General features: G+C 40.6%; 1 protein-coding gene across 2 annotated transcripts in view; it reads right to left on the bottom strand.

Moving 5' to 3' along the window:
• The window catches only part of Sarm (sterile alpha and armadillo motif), a 652,833-nt gene extending 635,426 nt beyond the window's left edge, over positions 1 to 17,407 (bottom strand). For both annotated transcript variants that reach the window (XM_071690649.1, XM_071690650.1), the window contains exon 1: positions 17,357 to 17,407. The gene's annotated coding sequence lies outside the window, so the exon portion shown is untranslated. The remainder of the gene's footprint in view (positions 1 to 17,356) is intronic.
• Between the last annotated feature and the right edge of the window lie 994 nt (positions 17,408 to 18,401).

Below are 18,401 nucleotides of genomic sequence, written 5' to 3'. Positions count from 1 at the left end.
TCCTGTGCACACTCCTCCATACTGCTCCACATTACACTTTTGGAATCATATTTTACGCTACGATGAGAAATGTTACAGTACATCACGCCTCGCCTGTAGGCTGAGATCAGGCCCAACCACAGCTCCCTTATCTGAGATGACACACTATATCCCACCTCGAGATTAGGATCCTAACGTATTCAACCATAAGAATGAGATCGCATCCTACTCAAACTAAAGACAAACATAAGATCGCAACCTTTCTTGAGACAATGGTACAGGATACTACCCCTTAAGTCTGGGGAATGGAGAGGGCGCGTGCGTGCATTACCTCCTGGCCAGTACCCCGCCACGCCGGTGGAGGTAATGGATGGGCAAGAACATACTGATGACTGTGTCCACGTATATCTTCATAGCGCCGCAACTCCCTCTATGTTGTACATACCGTCCTGAAAACTGATAATGAACCAGAAAAAAAAAGACTACCGTCTTCCGCATTATATGAGGGCAACACAACTACTATATTCATTACGTTTGGAATCTTTCGTGTCTAACTTGATACGTGTACTGTAATTCACATTGGTAGCTATCACAAGTTTGACTGGATAACACTGAGACTAATTCGTAAGGACTGGGGATAACGGCGGACAGCGACAACCGACTAGCTATGTACAACCCGATCTAAACGAACGGAGAGTGGGTCCCCTGAGCCAGACGACAGCGCACAGTTCATAATTAGGAGGTGAGAGATGCGATCACATACCCAAGGAGGATTGGAGGAGACCTTGCGCCCTTAGCGGTACACTCACCTAGAGGAGGGGAACCAAGTCCTGGTGATTCATCAACTGCTGCTTATCACACTGAGGCAGGAGGCAAGGTTGTTCCTGACACCCACATGATCTACTGCTGCACACACTGCGGCAGGAGGCAAGGTTGTTCCTGACACCCACATGATCTACTGATGCACACACTGCGGCAGGAGGCAAGGTTGTTCCTGACACCCACATGATCTACTGATGCTTATCACACTGAGGCAGGAGGCAAGGTTGTTCCTGACACCCACATGATCTACTGATGCTTATCACACTGAGGCAGGAGGCAAGGTTGTTCCTGACACCCACATGATCTACTGAGGCAGGAATATGTACGTATGTAAATGTAAACACAGAAAGGTACACGTTATTACTAATATACACAAACTTTTGGGGAAAAAATTATCGTTTTAAGTTATAATTTTCTGGTGAATAAATATATCAATAGTTCTGAAGACAAGTAACTCATTGTATCCCTTGCCTAGAGCGAAAAGGCGAAGAGATGGTGACGGTCCTCCAACCCCACCCCTTCCCCTCTACGTGCGTGCACGCGCGTGTAAGCACACACACATGCATAAGCCCAGGTCAGTGCATGAGCATGCGTGGGTTTGTGTACATGAGTGTGACTCGTGTTTGTCTGGGGAGTGTTGTTTCGGATGGGTGTACGTCTGTTGAAGTGGGGTTTGAGATTAAGTCAGAAAGTAAGTTGTTTGTGCTTACAGGTTAATGAAGTACGAATGTTCTTGTCAGTGTTATATTGTTAAGGAGGGAGGGGCGAATTGTGAGTAAAAGTTGCAGAAGTGTGTGGCAGCAGGAAGCATTTCATTTTACTTGGGAGATGGTGGTTAGTTATGGAGTGCTTCGAATGGGAGGCGTCTAGAGCCACTGCACAGAATGTGAGTGCTGAGCATGCTGAGGTGAGATTGTATTTTGTTCCATCGTATAGGTAATGCGTGTTTGTGGTAGCTGGGCAGTCAGTGAAAGATCTAAGTGCTCTCTTTTGTTGTATTTACTTTTGAGAGGATTAAAGACCAGGCAGGCGAGGCGCAGTTTAGAGTGGAGCAATTTCTTTCCTCACAGAGGACGTTGGAGAATTCTTTATCCTGTCTAAATCTGGTTCGGTCAATGTTCTGAGGCCATTTACTTTGAGTTCTATTTTAGTGTTGAGGTGTGTGTCGTATGTGATGCCTAGAATGGTTGGTCTTTTGTTCAGTGGGAGTGAGTATCCATTCAAGGTGACTGGAGGTTGTAAGCTGGATTCGTGTCTGTCTGGGGTTATAAGCGGCTGAAGATTTATGTGGAGATGCAGACATTCTGTTCTGGGTGAACCACTGTTCCAACACCTGTAATGTAGTACTGTATGTTTGTTGCAGCCACTGCAGTGTCTGGGGTTGTTGTGACACGATTGTAAGGTCATCTGCTTCGGAAAGGCCCTTCATGTTGCAACTGCTAGAGGGAATGGAAGGTCGTGTAGGAAGAGACTGACAAGGGCTGGAGAAAGAACTGCATCTTGGGAACTCCACTGCAGAGTATAGGTGTTGTCGAAGGTAAAGCTTCCTGTAAGTGACTCTGCCGTGGTACCACGGCCGGCTATGAAATTGGCCAACCACTTTTCATCATTGTTGTGGAGGGTAGCGTCAAGAATCTTTTGTGTGAGGTTGTGTCAGGGGACAGCGTCGAAGGCTTTGTTGACGTCCGCTGCCACAAGCAGGATGGAGGAGCGGGGATGTATTTGGTGAAAGCCATCTACGTTGTACTGCGAGAGGTTAGTGTGTGGCGTGGCGTTGGAGTGGTTGGGTTTGAAGTTATATTTTGTGGGGGGGAGTGAGATATGTTTGATTCTGCCATGTATCAGTTTTTCACAAAGTTTGGATGCTGATGATATAAGTGAAACAGGGCGGTATGAGGGAGTTCAGTGGTCTGGAGGATTTCATGGCTGGAATTATGTTGACAAGTTTCCTGATGTTTGGTATTTTGCTGTGTGTGTGTGTGTATATATATATATATATATATATATATATATATATATATATATATATATATATATGACAAAAAGGTACATACACGGCTAACATACAGACAGACACGTAAGGAATGCAAATTGCTTGACCAACGATCAGTGTACACTGTACAAACTAGGTGAAGATACGTGATGCACAGTCATCTAATGCACACAAGGTATACATGCCTGTGTCTTGTATCAAACTATCCAAGGAAAGCATCGTAACAAAGACATGATGTTATAATGCTCTAGGTTTCCTCTATAATCAACATTCGCTATCAAAGCATTTCGAGTAAAGATACTGCAAGAGGTCATAATGCGATGAAGCCAATATAAAAACGTCAAGTGGGCATAAATGAAAGTGACGTGATGAACTGCGTGTTACTCTACCCCTCAAACCCCACCGACCCTCATCATACTACATATTCATACTACATATTCCATTTCATTATGAACATACTGGTTTCGCATATCACCAAGATATATGACATTAATCACTTTGCCGACAATAACCATCCCCACCACAAGTTGACTGCCTTCAACGCAATAACTGAATGAAAAGAAAAAAGAATACGTGCGAGGTTTCAGACGTGACAGATTTACCGAATAAATCCGAGGGTGTGTGTGGCGCGGCAACTGCACTGGTGTATACCTCACGGGCAGAGGCAGGCATGTTCCTCCCTAATGATATATACATGACTGGCTCAAACCATGCAAAAAAAATCATTTCATAAGCAAACATAAATAATATAAACATTAAGTTTATATATATATATATATATATATATATATATATATATTTTTTTTTTTTTTTTTTTTTTTGCTTTGTCGCTGTCTCCCGCGTTTGCGAGGTAGCGCAAGGAAACAGACGAAAGAAATGGCCCAACCCACCCCCATACACATGTATATACATACGTCCACACACGCAAATATACATACCTACACAGCTTTCCATGGTTTACCCCAGACGCTTCACATGTCCCGATTCAATCCACTGACAGCACGTCAACCCCGGTATACCACATCGCTCCAATTCACTCTATTCCTTGCCCTCCTTTCACCCTCCTGCATGTTCAGGCCCCGATCACACAAAATCTTTTTCACTCCATCTTTCCACCTCCAATTTGGTCTCCCTCTTCTCCTCGTTCCCTCCACCTCCGACACATATATCCTCTTGGTCAATCTTTCCTCACTCATTCTCTCCATGTGCCCAAACCATTTCAAAACACCCTCTTCTGCTCTCTCAACCACGCTCTTTTTATTTCCACACATCTCTCTTACCCTTACGTTACTTACTCGATCAAAACACCTCACACCACACATTGTCCTCAAACATCTCATATTTTTTTTTTTTTTTCAAACTATTCGCCATTTCCCGCGTTACCGAGGTAGCGTTAAGAACAGAGGACTGGGCCTCTGAGGAAACATCCTCACCCGGCACCCTTCTCTGTTACTTCCTTTGGAAAAAAAAAAAAGAAAAGAAAGAGGGGAAGATTTCCAGCCCCCCGCTCCCTTCCCTTTTAGTCGCCTTCTACGACACGCAGGGAATACGTGGGAAGTATTCTTTCTCCCCTATCCCCAGGGATAATATATATATATATATATATATATATATATATATATATATATATATATATATATATATATATATATATATATATATATATTCCAAAAAAGGCCCAGTCCTCTGTTCTTAACGCTACCTCGCTAACGCGGGAAATGACGAACAGTTTAAAAGAAAGAAAAGAAAAAAAGAATATATATATATATATATATATATATATATATATATATATATATATATATATATATATATATATATTCTTTCTTTTAAACTATTCGCCATTTCCCGCGATAGCGAGGTAGCGTTAGGAACAGAGGACTGGGACTTTTTTTGGAATATCCTCACCTGGCCCCCTCTGTTCCTTCTTTTGGAAAATTAAAAAAAAAAAAAACGAGAGGGGAGGATTTCCAGCCCCCGCTCCCTCCCCTTTTAGTCGCCTTCTACGACACGCAGGGAATACGTGGGAAGTATTCTCAATCCCCTATCCCTAGGGATATATATATATATATATATAAAGGGCGTTTACCGAACCTTGCCTGCATGAGCAACACTGCGAGCGAAGAGTCACGTCTGGCGACGTAGCGTCATCGCAGGACTTCCAACTCCACAAGAGTCCATCATTTCACTGCTCGTGGAAGTGGCGTAGCCACAGCGGCACAGGAGCTCCAGGGGCGAGGTCCTGAGTAACATAAGGACCCCCTTCTTAGCAAGGGATCCTAGAGCAAGAAATCCTATCAGGATTAAGCGTTACCGGACTCCCCTTGCAGAATACGAGAGGGCTATGTTGAAGGGCTCTTGGGAGACTGGTGAGGAGGAGAAAGATTAGAAAAGTGAGGGAGAGGAGAAGGGCAACAGGTTACGTCGCGAATGAAGTCACCCTCGGCGAAAAGGAGTAATACCTCAGTGAGGAACTTCTCACTCCCCAAAGGAGTCCATCATTCCCCCTACTATTTACTGTAGCACAGCCTTGAGGCTGCAAGAGCAAGGTAACAGAGGTCCATGGGTTTGCAACTGGTACTGTCATTCTTTTCGACAATCATATTACTTTTTCAAAATATCAAATATACACACGGGCTTTTCGCATCGTTCTTAAAGGTTCGACGAGGTACCGTAAATCTGAGGCTTCCACAACACGACGAGTTATGGCACCGACTTTCCCTACGATCAACCACAATGTTGACACGGAACTGCAGTGGCAGGTCTGGATATTTTCTGGAAGAGTGGTGGAGACGCGTACTGAAGGTGGTCAAGAAATCTAAAACCAATGGAGCTGTACTCTCTCTCTCTCTCTCTCTCTCTCTCTCTCTCTCTCTCTCTCTCTCTCTCTCTCTCTCTCTCTCTCTCTCTCCTTGCCTTCCCAATTCTTCGGTAGGCACTAAGTCATAAGCAACTAACTGGCCTTTCCATCCGTCAACTGTCGTTTTGTACGTCAAATGGCCAAATCAGATACTTTGCTTATATCTTCAAGAGGAACTCTCACCCACCTCATGACTAGATCATCGGAAGGCAAGTCTAAATTCGGCAATATACACGCAATTCTCAAACACTGTCGCGAACCTGTTGATGGAGGAGAGCGAGAGTACGAACGCAATGGATTCAATTCGTAGGTATTTAAGTGATTATCTGAGAAAAACAAAAACATAAACAGTGTCCTCAAAGCGATGGAAGTAATTACTTCCAGGTGTGGGTATTTTCCTCTTTTTACCTGGCCAATCCATCATAGTTATTCACGAGGTAAAAACTGAATGGACGGGTTAATCATGGTGACTGTACGACGCAGTGCGTGAGCCCCATGGAAGGTGCTCTCGGGGACAGATACAACGGCAGACCTAACGTAACGTAACCCACTGCGTTTACAGACGACCAACCTTCTCATCATCACTGCTAAGAGACCAGATGGATGCCAGCTTCAGTACTGTCTCTCATACCTCCGAGCACACACGTAGGCATATCTTTTTCTTTTTTTTTTTCACCCGTAGGTGATGCATGTGAGAATAATCGACAATCATTTTATTGGTATCTGTTTACTAGATCACCGTGAGTACGTGGACGACACAGGTCCAACCCTGACTCCATGTTGGACAACATATCATTATGAGCCTCATGCATCATACGTGCTTCTTCTGATATGACGATGATAACACGGGGGAGCAACATGCAGGTGGCGCAACAACTTATGATAATGGATGGGCGGGGCGTGGGCCTGCCACAACACGATTCTTGGTTATTTGTCCCTCCCTATCTATACACGGGGAGTGTCTGTGTGTGTGTGTGTGTGTGTGGGTGGGTGTGGGTGCGCGAGCCCAAGGTGTATCACTATCTACTAAACATTTTACCTGGATCGTTTAAGACCCTACGTTTCCCTCCTCACACTCCCACTCGCTTAATATGTCATTCTTTTATATAATGACAGTTTTTTTTCCGTAATATTATCCATCTTTCTTTCTATAATTAAACTTTCATTTTCACCCGATTTTCCTGACACGTTTCATCTCTTCGTATCTTAAATTTCACCCGCTGGCTACGTAATTATCTACCTATGCGATACCAAATATAACTAGAAAAATAAGGCAGGGCTTAATTATTATGATCATGACGCTATATTTCCTGCTATGTCTGAGGTGCTACAACTAATAAAATGAAAATGTCGATATTCAAGAACCCAGACTTTCAAACAATCCTCAGAAACATCTTTGATAGGAAACACTTCAGGTCAAGTCAGCGTGTGGCTACGTACGCGAACGTCAAGTTGAGTACTCCAACAACGTAACTCACCAGGTGGCAGCGAGCACAGATTAACTTAAAAGCTCAGCTTCGGGAAGCAGAGGACTTCAGGGAAAACTCTTGACGAGCTAATGACAGTACTGCAAGCGATATTCATTGAAAAAAAAAGCAAAAAAAAAATACAAAGGCAATGATTGACCCAAAATCATCCATTATATACCTGAAACTAGAGAAGAAAAATTGTCAGGTGAATAATCAAACTTAGTCTGGATGTCCGTTTTCTGAAATAATCCATATTCAGATGTGACAATATTGCAACCCTATGTGGATGAGCGATACCCCTATCGTAAGTTCACATTTGTTATTGTAACACTCCACCGGTACGTTCCGTAAGCTGAGATGTCTAAACTGACAACCAACCACATGCACGAAGCTTGCTGTACATTGCGGTATGTCGGCGGTATGACCAGAGTAGCGAAAAAGCCTCTTCAGTCCGTATCACTGAGCTGCCATGGCGGTATTCCTCGTCCACAGCGGCCCTGGGCGATCGCTCCCGTGATCTTATGTCTTACGTTTAATGACCATACCAGCAACAGTGACGATGTTATATTGTTCTTGTTGCTTCTTGTGCTGTGCGTCTTGTTGGTGAATTATATACGAAAGCCATGTCAACAGTCCCAGGTTCAGTCCTACACCACTGTTTAACAGGACTGTGCTTCATCATTCATGGTGAAAATAGTGTATACCCAACATCTCAGTAGGGAAAAAATATCATTCACTGGCTCCTAGCCTCAACACTGCTAAGGGCAAGTTTACTTCTCGGCAAATCAGGGACGCTGTGGTTGGCAACATTATCAAGTTCACACTTCAAGGCCTACACTGAATGGTGAACTTAATGAGGTAGACTGGCTCACTGGTGGGTTGGTTATGTTGACTTTAAGCCTACTAACTCCCAATGCCATTGAGGCCGAGCGAGTTATAACCACCACCTGAATGATCTCGAAGCACCTTGTTCCTGTATTCAAGATTGTTCTGAGACCATACATGCTCTAACGCTCTTGGACATTGTGCTATCTGTGATAGCATATGGTCTATCTCCTAAAACATTCCAAAACAGTCCATACACGAGAGATATTGAGTTAATTCTGCTTAGCAATTCAGCAACAGCGGGAATAATGCCAAAAGCCGCCACACAGGACTCGTAACCCGCAGGCGGGCGTACGACCAAACACTGTGCACAGCAATGTCCAACGATATTTCGGTTTAAAACTGGATTGCACACACAAATTCAAATTGATGCTATAACATACAGTGGGAGACTCATTGGCGACTGTTGAAAGAAAAATTATCTTACCGTCGTATTCAGGTCTTTTGCCTTTCTATATTGCACAAATGGCCCAAATAATTCATAAACAACTAAAATTCAAAAATAATTACCCAATATCAATCGGTCCAAGACTGTACACCATATTCATCCAAATTATCAGATACATTAGAATTGGTGATGCAAATGATTACTGAAGTTATCTATCAATCGATCAGGTGGAACAATAATGAAGGAAATGACGGGGGACCAATAATCATAATGACTGAAAGAAAAAAGTGAGGTGAACGACACAACAGGAAGAGAAAGTGTAATAACTGATTCGGATGACAAACGACAGAATGGAAGAAGTGTAAATTTGGTACAACTACACATGTAAAGCACACTAAGGAGCAGCGGACCATGGTATGAAAAAGCAATAAAGATGTTCAAAAATTAGGACAAATACGTACATTCAGTTAAAGCAGACAATGGAAAAAAAAAATCAATCACATGCCGCTTAAACGATTCTTCAAGATTATTTCCAGGGTCAACCTCTTATCTACCGTGGAAAAAAAAAAAAAAAAAGCGGTAGGTAGGGTTAACGAGAGACATTCCTCTCCAAAGGTCTAAAACGGACTGGTCCCTCCCGTTAAAGGCATCAGATAATAAATAATGAGATTTTACCTCAGGGTTCTGTGCTGCTGGAGAGGTTACTGATTCCCCAGTTGTTCCTGCTCGTGTTAGGAGCTGGCGGCCTACCGTAAAGTAAGCCTAAACTCGCATCCAAATTAACATCATACAACAGATAAATGAAGAAAATGGAGATAATGGGCGAAAGTTCTCAACATCTCCAGTTTTTCTTATTTGCACTTCCTTTCTCAGCAAAGCGTCTTCAGTTTACCCCCTGGTACTTCAAGAATATATCATCTTTAGACAGCACTAGGATCCCGTCCCTCTATCAAGGAATAAAGTATCGAAACTGAAATTGACTAACCTTGCAACTGCCGTGAATAATTCTTGTCGGGAATACGGAAGGAGGATGACAATGAAGATACAAATGGCAATAACTTTACCGCTATTACTATGATGACGTGTACTACGGGAGCAGAAGAAACTCAGCATTTGCCATCATGCTAACCAGAGTCACTTCCCACACTACGCCTCAACAGGTCTTCAGACACTGGTCCTGCTACTAGCATGGAACCAACCAGACACCTGTCATACTCCCACACACTATCATATACATTTTTTTTTTTCGAGTACAAACTGCGATATGTGTTCTTGGACGTAGCCTAGCAGGGCGTTAAATTTTACTCCAGCCAAGCTCCGTCATAACACTAGAGTACCAGATTAAAGGTAAGGTCTCTTCCTTAATCTTCCTCTCTTCACCCTTCTCCTCCTTCCATTAACAATCCTTTGACTGCCTCTCTCTCTCTCTCTCTCTCCTCCACAGCTCAGGAGCAGCGAGATGTGGTGAGAAAAGCGTGGAAGGACACGATGGATTGTCACAAGCCACGTCTAACCTGACTACACAGACACTCGACATCATTGGGCTCCCGCTTCTACCGGTTACACCTCCGTGACCACAAACAGCTTAACCAGCAGGAGGGAGGTGGCTACTCATAATGATGAATGACAAGGATGCTAAAGCTTGCCTCAACCATAGAACATCACCTGGGTGTGTGTGTGTGTGTGTGTATGTTGTGTGTGTGTGTGTTAGCGCGCGCGAGTAAAATGAGACAATGAGACAGACAAAGGAAGGATAAAGGTAGAATGATTACTTTGCTGGAGAGAGCATGTAACGTTGTGAGAGAGATCAGTATACCTAGAGCCGATGGCCCATCTAGTGCTGGGGTCCAGCTGTCCTGTATATGGCCACACCACACAGTGACGCGCGGGCCTCACCGTCCCGTGTCCTGATGAGGAGACGGTGCACTGCACCTGATGTGCCCTCAATGCTAGCAGATCTGGTTCTTTGTATTCTAGTTTCCCTCTTCAGAGACTTGGGTAATTCCACGTCGATGCTCCTGACATTTCAAACCTTCCATCCTTCGTTCTCTCTCTGTGACCCCCAACCTTTTTTCCAGTTCTCTTTCTAAGTGGTCCATCCCAGTGGTGTTCCTCAGGTCCACTCAGCCTTTATCAATGAACTACTTTCAGCCTTACTATAACTACCTCCCTCATTTCGAACCCGGATAACATGTCTCCGTAGTGTAGCCATAATGTTTTCACACTCACTGCTTCCTAAAGCCAGTCTCCTCGTAATTCTGCTTCTTGATTTTTCCTCTACCTAATTCATTTTACGTCTTTTTTGTCAACCTCCACAACTCTTTAAATATATGAAGTACTAACGTAATCTCTAATCCCTCATTGAAAATTCCAAATCACTGATAAACTGCCTCAACATTTTTTTTTCTCTTCATCTGTACCATGTATTTCTCTTCATAATAATTATGCCTGCGCATGATATTGGTCCACCTAAATGGAGTACAGCTTATACATATAGAGGGTTCGTCATCCAACGTACTCTCTGTTATGTCTGCCTCTCAAATTGAACCCCTTTCTCCGTCTAAAACTCTCTCTCTCTCTCTCTCTCTCTCTCTCTCTCTCTCTCTCTCTCTCTCTCTCTCTCTCTCTCTCTCTCTCTCTCTCTCTACGCTACGGCAGCAGTAGCGTATCTTAGTGGTTCACGCACACAGCCGGCCACCTATTCAGTTTAGCCTTCCCTTCTACCCCACGGCACTACCAGAGCACAACCGTCGGAATCATATTTTCGTTACCGTTAATAGAGTATGATGCCTTTTCAAAATGCATGCCGCATTATTCCCTGAATGTATGTATGGCGACAACTTCATGCGAAATGAACCCACATGACCGCGAGGTAGCCATGATTTTTTTTTTCTTTTCGCCGTTTTTCTTAGAAGGATGAGGCTAACAAGCGAAAAGCGAAGAGTAAACTGTAAAAGTGTTTTTTTTCACGGAGTATCCCAGGCAGTGACTGTTGGGTGATGGTGCTGGCAAGTGAAGGGCTCGGGCCACTGGGACGTGTTATCATCACACATCTCAAGGCGCACGAGAATTGCGAGATGTTTTTACCAGGGATAATAGACAACTGAGCCAACCAGCGTAGAGCTTAACCCTTAAACCTTGTGAACTTATCCCAAACCAACCTAGGTTAAGGGCGTAAATGTCTCATTTAAGACGTGGTTTACTTACCGCACTAACTTGTAGCTGGAAAACTTGCTCAAACTTAAACCTGTTGGCCATAAGTGTTCCACTGAGCGAAACACACTGATATAATTCTCCTCAATGTTACTCAACACACAAACACGCCTCCATGGGTTAGGTTCAGTTAGGTTAAGGTTACATGGTTAATATGCAGTTTAAGGATGCGCGTTTATGTACTTAGACTTACGGTAGGAGTAGATAATCTACTTCTAAATAAAAACCTGCTGTGTGTATACCAGTGTCCTTGCGTGATACAAAACGCTTGTGATTTTCATTTCGATGTCAATCAAGAAAGGCAAGTAATCATAAAAGTAGACTTTTAGAGTCATGTGAGCTTGTGTTTCTGGTTTCTGAATCTGTCTTCTTACCGGAATAATAATATAAAAAAAAAAAAGTTAGCATGTATCAAACCAAATTTGTGAAAAGTTGTATACTAAATACGCATGCCTCTTCTTAGTTATACTTACGACAGTTTGTGTTTAATCTGAGCGAATTTGGCTTACAAAAAATCCGAGTCTATTATACAGAGAAGAGGAGAGAATCACGCTTGCTCTTCCTCAAACTCACAAGCAAGTCTTCCTTTTTGTTTGCATTACCACTGCTGGTTATCTTTCGTTGCACCATCACTCTTGCCAAAATGGCACTTCCTTCTTTACTTTTCTTACTTTATTCCTAAACTGATTCACCAAGTGACTCCCCACACCCACCAACAACACACAGCAGACTCGCCCTTCTCTCCAGTGCCTTTACTTTTAAGAATACAAATGCAAAAACAAAAAATCTAGTTAATATTGATAGACTTAATTATGTATAGCGACGTAGCATGTAGCCTAGTCGTGACCATCTGTGTGACTTGACCTGCTGTTGACTTATTCCAACTTGTCTTCAAATTTATATACGTCCACTTAAGCTAATAATTCTGTTTTATGCATTCTATCAATGCATGAAAATGAGTAAGCTGTAATTATTATCATCTCTCTTTTATCAGTGCATACGAATTAGCACATTGTAATTATTATTAGTATCACTTCCATCGACGCATAAGAATTAGTACGGTGCAATCATTATAATCCCTCTTCTATCAGTGTATAAGTATTAATATGCTGTAATTATCACTTGGTCTATAAAACATTCTTGTACCCTTAAAAGCGCTCAATAGATCACAGGAAAAATATTAAAGCTATCCAAAGTATTGGTGAGTAGCAAAGGGCGAGAAAACAAAATATTGAAAATGTAAAGCAAAATGATATTGAAAATGTAAAGCAAAATGATATTGAAAATGTAAAGCAAAATGATATTGAAAATGTAAAGCAAAATGATACTTAAAATGTAAAGCAAAATGATACTTAAAATGTAAAGCAAAATGATACTCTAAATATATAGCAAAATGATATTGAAAATGTAGAGCAAGATGATATTGAACATGTACAGCGAAATGATATTGAAAATGTAAAGCAAAATGATACTGAAAATGTAAAGCAAAATTATATTGAAAATATAAAGCAAAATGATACTTAAAATGTAAAGCAAAATGATACTGAAATGTAAAGCAAAATTATATTGAAAATGTAAAGAAAAATGATACTGAAAATGTAGAGAAAAATGATATTGAAAACATGAAGAAAAATTATATCAAAAATGTAAAGCGAAATGATATTGAAAATGTAAAGCAAAATGATATTGAAAATGTAAAGAAAAATGATATCTAAGTTGTAAAGCAAAATGATACTGAAAATGTAAAGAAAAATGATATTGAAAATGTAAAGCAAAATGATATTGAAAATGTAAAGAAAAATGATATTGAAAATGTAAAGAAAAATGATATTGAAAATGTAAAGCAAAATGATACTTGAAATGTAAAGCAAAAGGATATTGAAAATGTAAAGCAAAATGATACTTGAAATGTAAAGCAAAATATTGAAAATGTAAAGCAAAATGATATTGAAAATGTAATGCAAAATGATATTGAATATGTAAAGCAAAATGATATTGAAAATGTTATGCAAAATATTGAATATGTAAAGCAAAATGATACTTAAAATGTAGAGCAAATAACACTTAAAATGTAAAGCAAAATTATATTGGAAATGTAAAGCAAAATGATACTTAAAATATATAGCAAAATGATATTGAAAATGTAAAGCAAAATTATACTTACAATGTAAAGCAAAATATTAAAAATGTAAAGCAAAATGATACTTAAAATGTAAAGCAAAATGATATTGAAAATGTAAAGCAAAATGATACTTAAGATATATAGCAAAATGATATTGAAAATGTAAAGCAAAATGATACTTAAGATATATAGCAAAATGATACTGAAAATGTAAAGCAAAATGATACTTAAAATGTAAAGCAAAATGATATTGAAAATGTAAAGCAAAATGATACTTAAAGGAAAATGATATTGAAGATGTAAAGCAAAATGATATTGAAAATGTAAAGCAAAATGATATTGAAAATGTACAGCAAAATATTGAAAATGTAAAGCAAAATTATATTGCAAAGAAATTAAACCTGGTACTGTACGAGAGATCAATCAACTGAGACGTAAAAAGAAGCACTTCCTTGGAAGAGCCTGTTCCATGAGTCAGCAGCAAGTCTTTGTTATATCAATTAATCAAACAAGTCCAGAACCCCTCTTATGTGGGTTCTTGCAGCCTCGACAATGCGATCCAATCAGGGACAGGGAGGAGGTGATAAACTCCTCTGGAGCGAGAAGTTCTTCTACGAAAATGTAATTCGTTTCGTCCACAGATGAAGATAATCAAGACCCACAGAAGATGACTTTTCCCTTGCGGTAATAACCAAAACCAGGCGCAGTCCGGCGACACCAGTGTATATAATACAATGAATCACTATAATAGCCCAAAAGTATTTACATAAATACCAGTGCTTGCGGCAAGGTAAACTCATTATTATTATACTTCATCGCCGTCTGCCGAGCAACGAGGTAGCGCAAGGAAACAGACGAGGAATGGCCCAACCCACCCACAAACACATGTATATACATAAATGCCCATACATGCACATATACATACAGATTCATTTCAATGTATACATACATATACATAGAGACACATACATAGATACACATGTACATATTCATACTTGCTGCCTTCATCCATCCCCATCGTCACTCCGCCACACATGAAATAGCATCCCCCCTCCATTAGCAAGGTAGCGCCAGGAAATCACAAAAAAGGCCACATTCGTTCACACTCAGTCTCTAGCTGCCATGTGTAATGCACTGAAACCACAGCTCCCTTTCCACATTCAGGCCCTACAAAACTTTCCATGGTTTACCCCAGACGCTTCACATGCCCTGGTTCAATCCCCGCTTCTCCTTGTTCCCTCCACCTCTGACACATATATCCTCTTTGTCAATCTCTCCTCTCTCATTCTCCCCATGTGTCCAAACCATTTCAACACACCCTCTTCTGCTCTCTCAACCACACTCTTTTTATTACCACACATCTCTCTTACCCTTTCATTACTTACTCGATCAAACCATCTTTAAAAATAAATCCATGCGTGTGACTACCTGCACCTGACACTACACATAATGCTAACTTGTTTCCATCTGTATGCCACCATCTAATCTGATTCATCCGGCTTACGATAATGCATATGACTGTATCTCACCAGACCTCAACCAGCACTGAAAAACGTGAGAAGGACCAGCCAGAAGCACCCTGTAAGTGCGCCCACACGACAAGCGGATGTTCCCAATGCTGCCAAGGCAATCTCTTGTTATCTAAACTAGTTTAATCATCAAGAATATGAGAAGTCTAAACGAGTTTAATCATCAAGAATATGAGATCTAAAAATTTCAAGTCAGAAGAAGAGATACCTGTCCCAATATCAAAACTACTTTTTTTTTAATCTTATCAGCTGCCAGTCACGTCGCTAACAAAAAAAAAAAAAAAGGCGCGGCAGGCAATCAGACGATGGTCGTATAGCACGAAGCTAGGCGTTCACAGCCAGTTGATCTCCAGCACGACCCCAGGGTATGATATCATTTGACCGTTAAGGTCAATGGCTTGGCCTTCATACCCAGGAGTCGTACTCGTGGGTTTAAATGATCGTTGCTTTTTTTTTTTTTAACTGATTTCCTTTAACTGTTCTCAAAAGGCCGGGCCTAAATCACGTAAGGTAATTCGTCGTTAATAACAATCTTCAGATACGCTGAAATCTGAGTGTTATACCCCTAACCACAGCGCGCGCTAACTCTGTCGTATTCTACCCCTATCATGCGTAATATGACAAACCTATTTATATATAAAACTACTAAACACATCAAAGTATTTAGCAAATCATATACCTCTCAAATAGGAACACAAGGCGTACTATATGAAGTGTTTAGTGGAAATTTACATGAGTGCATCCCTGATTCAGATATACAAGAAATGTACATCACTGGTAAACAAATCCTCCGCTAGTTTTTCAACAAGAAGTTGATATGTCCCATTCAGCTGGAAGGTCTTTTTGTACAGTGTTGAGATATGCGGTGTACGCCCATCCCAATTCACCCATCCGTATCCAGTGATTAGAAAAGACTTGAAATTCAACAATTTCCATTCTTGATACGAAGCCATATGCTTTACACTGCTTGTGACTTTACCACAAGCACCTATAGTAAGCATACACGAGTGTGGAACTCCCTCCCCACATAGTCCCCACACACCACGGTAATACCAGTCCAAATAAAGGTGAGGGTAAGAAAGTCATGAAACAAGCCGTGCAATGTCACACATCCCAATCATAATACCATATAAAAATACCATATGAAACTGTTGAACGCTAAATATTCTTGCATTTATCGACAGCAAAATGAGGATGAACATAAACATTATCTATCAAACTACCTAACTTTTAAGGCTACTGATATTGTCCCGTGCATTTTACACATCACTAGTTGGCGTAAGGGACTTAACATTGCAGTTGGAATAGTCCTCCGTAACTTAACCCAAACTTAAACTTGAAAGTTTATGGATGAACAATTGCAATCTCGCTAACATATCATTATCTACACTGTACATCTAAACAGTTAGCAACCATGTTACTAACAAGTAGTAGCTAGCAAAACCTGCGCTATATCACAGATCCTAATCTACTATTACAAACTCACACGGCTTTATATTGTCTCCCTTCCCAAACATAAACAAATGCAGTACTCACCAGTGCAATTCGCCTGGGAGAGAAAATCAGCTGATAGTCACACCCGGGATTGCTGCTAATAATGAACAAGCTCCTTCTTTCTTATTAATGTTCATTCTCATTTTCTTTTACATTGTCAAACTATCTTTTTTTTCAAATTTCTTATGTATTTAAAAAATCTGATATACAATTCATTCAAAAGCACCTACCCATGATTTATCACAATTTTGCCCGGCTCACTTGACAGGACACTGCAACACGTGATTGGTACGATCATAGTTTGCACTTAAGGACAGTATTGGTTATTTCTTGCCCCAAAGTTGACAACTTTTCGCTGTAAGTACGCTTTATCAACATGGTATTTCACGTATGATAATTACTTTCCACCAACAGCAGTCAATTCTCTCGTCTACCCCGCAAAACCTTTACATTTAAACAGTTCAGACTTAACACTTCCGTTAATTTGCAGAATCCTAAAAAAATCGATGCACTTATATATACATTAAGGACATCAAAATATTCTACAACTTATAGATAGACGAAAAACATTTCGTCCTGTACACAACACACAACCCATTAACCTCCAGCTGTATTGCATTTGGCCTCTCCACACCACTTGTACCATTCACACTGACTTTGCGACCGAGGCTCCGAGGTTACATTCGCTGCCGGGCACCAAACTGTACGACAACTGCGTTCACTGACAGTCAACTACGCGGAACTACCATTGGGGGATGAGGTCTGGTAATCTAATACACGTCAAATAAATAGATTCATGAACTGATTTTAGATTCATTTCGCGGCCCGTTATATATATATATATATATATATATATATATATATATATATATATATATATATATATATATATATTTTTTTTTTTTTTTTCTTTCTTTGTCGCTGTCTCCCGCGTTTGCGAGGATATATATATATATATATATATATATATATATATATATATATATATATATATATATATATATATATATATATATGTATATATATATATATATGTGTGTGTGTGTGTGTGTGTGTGTGTGTGTGTGTGTGTGATCCTTTCCAGTATATATATATATATATATATATATATATATATATATATATATATATATATATATATATATATATATTTTTTTTTTTTTTTTTTATACTTTGTCGCTGTCTCCCGCGTTTGCGAGGTAGCGCAAGGAAACAGACGAAAGAAATGGCCCAACCCCCCCCCCCCATACACATGTACATACACACGTCCACACACGCAAATATACATACCTACACAGCTTTCCATGGTTTACCCCAGACGCTTCACATGCCTTGCTTCAATCCACTGACAGCACGTCAACCCCTGTATACCACATGACTCCAATTCACTCTATTTCTTGCCCTCCTTTCACCCTCCTGCATGTTCAGGCCCCGATCACACAAAATCTTTTTCACTCCATCTTTCCACCTCCAATTTGGTCTCCCTCTTCTCCTCGTTCCCTCCACCTCCGACACATATATCCTCTTGGTCAATCTTTCCTCACTCATTCTCTCCATGTGCCCAAACCATTTCAAAACACCCTCTTCTGCTCTCTCAACCACGCTCTTTTTATTTCCACACATCTCTCTTACCCTTACGTTACTTAC

The sequence above is a fragment of the Panulirus ornatus genome, chromosome 48 (assembly GCF_036320965.1).
Source record: "Panulirus ornatus isolate Po-2019 chromosome 48, ASM3632096v1, whole genome shotgun sequence".
NCBI lineage: Eukaryota > Metazoa > Arthropoda > Malacostraca > Decapoda > Palinuridae > Panulirus > Panulirus ornatus.
The sequence above is the reverse complement of the archived record's forward strand: the minus strand, read 5'-3'. Positions and strand labels throughout refer to the sequence as shown.